Source organism: Chrysochloris asiatica, unplaced genomic scaffold (genome assembly GCF_000296735.1).
Source record: "Chrysochloris asiatica unplaced genomic scaffold, ChrAsi1.0 scaffold00093, whole genome shotgun sequence".
NCBI lineage: Eukaryota > Metazoa > Chordata > Mammalia > Afrosoricida > Chrysochloridae > Chrysochloris > Chrysochloris asiatica.
Window position 1 is genome coordinate 10,365,960 of NW_006408611.1, and position 1,296 is coordinate 10,367,255.

Below are 1,296 nucleotides of genomic sequence, written 5' to 3' on the forward strand. Positions count from 1 at the left end.
CAAAACAGCCACAGCCGGCCCTGAACTGTTTATCACTAGGAAAAAGGTCTGAACGGGGATTGTGGAGTGAGACAGGCAGACTAAAAGGAAAATAAGCCAAAAATTAAATTCTGAGTACGTCACAATGACCAACAGTGGCATCTTGAAATTTCTCAGGAAGAAAAGTGAAAAGGGAAGCCAATCTCCTGATCACATCTACCTGAAGGCAATCAAAAAGCATAAAAAAAAATACTAAAATATACAACTATCTAAGTATTAAGGCCACAGTATTATGCCAAAACAACAACAACAACAACAACAAAACCCAGAACCAAATGACCATATCAGCACATGTGCAGAAATGAGATAAAGTGACTGAGGTAAATCAGCTGGAAGTAGACCTACACGCCATACTGGAAAATGAGCAGGCTTTGGATATGCCTGAGAAGAATTCAGAAAAATGATTATAAAATGTATCAAAACACTATATAATGGAGTTGAGAAAAATAAGGAAGAAGTCAGGAAAGTGCTATAGCAACAATCAAATAAAATAGATACAGCATTGAAACAATTCAAAACGAACAGAAAGAGGTCCAAATGATTTATAATAGAATATCAGAAATGAACAATACACTGAAAGGGCAGAGGAGTAGAATTGAAGAGATAAAATCCAGAACTAGTGAGCTATAAGACAAAACTCTCAACACTACTAAGTCAGAAGAGCAAGCAGAAAAAAAGATTTAAAAATCTGAAAATGGTCTAAGATTCATGTTGTACAACATGAAGAGGAATAACTTAAGAATTATCAGCATTCCGGAACAGGAAGAACCACACAAGTATACAGAGGAGATAAGTTGAAGAGCTTCTGGAAAAAATTTCCCTAACATCTTGAAAAGGGAAAAGATAAGCATTCAAGAAGCTCAATGAACCCCATGAAGGATAGACATTAACAGACAATCACCAAGACGTATAGTAATCAAGCTCTCCAAATTCAAAGATAAGGACAGAATCCTAAAAGCAACTAGAAAAAAAGAAGTGTAACATACAAATGCAACCAAATCAAATTAAGCTCAGCTCTCCAAGCAGAAACCATGCAGGCAAGCAGGCAATAGGGAAACATACATAAAACCCTGAAAGAAAAAACTGCCAATGAAGAATCCTCTACGCAGCAAAACTGTCTATCAAATACCATGGTGTAATCAAAACATTCCACGATAAACAGAGCAATGGGATTTTGCCAAAGCCAACCCTGCTATGAAAAACATCCTAAAGGAAGTTCTGTGGACTGAGAACCAACAAGAACAGACAACAACTACA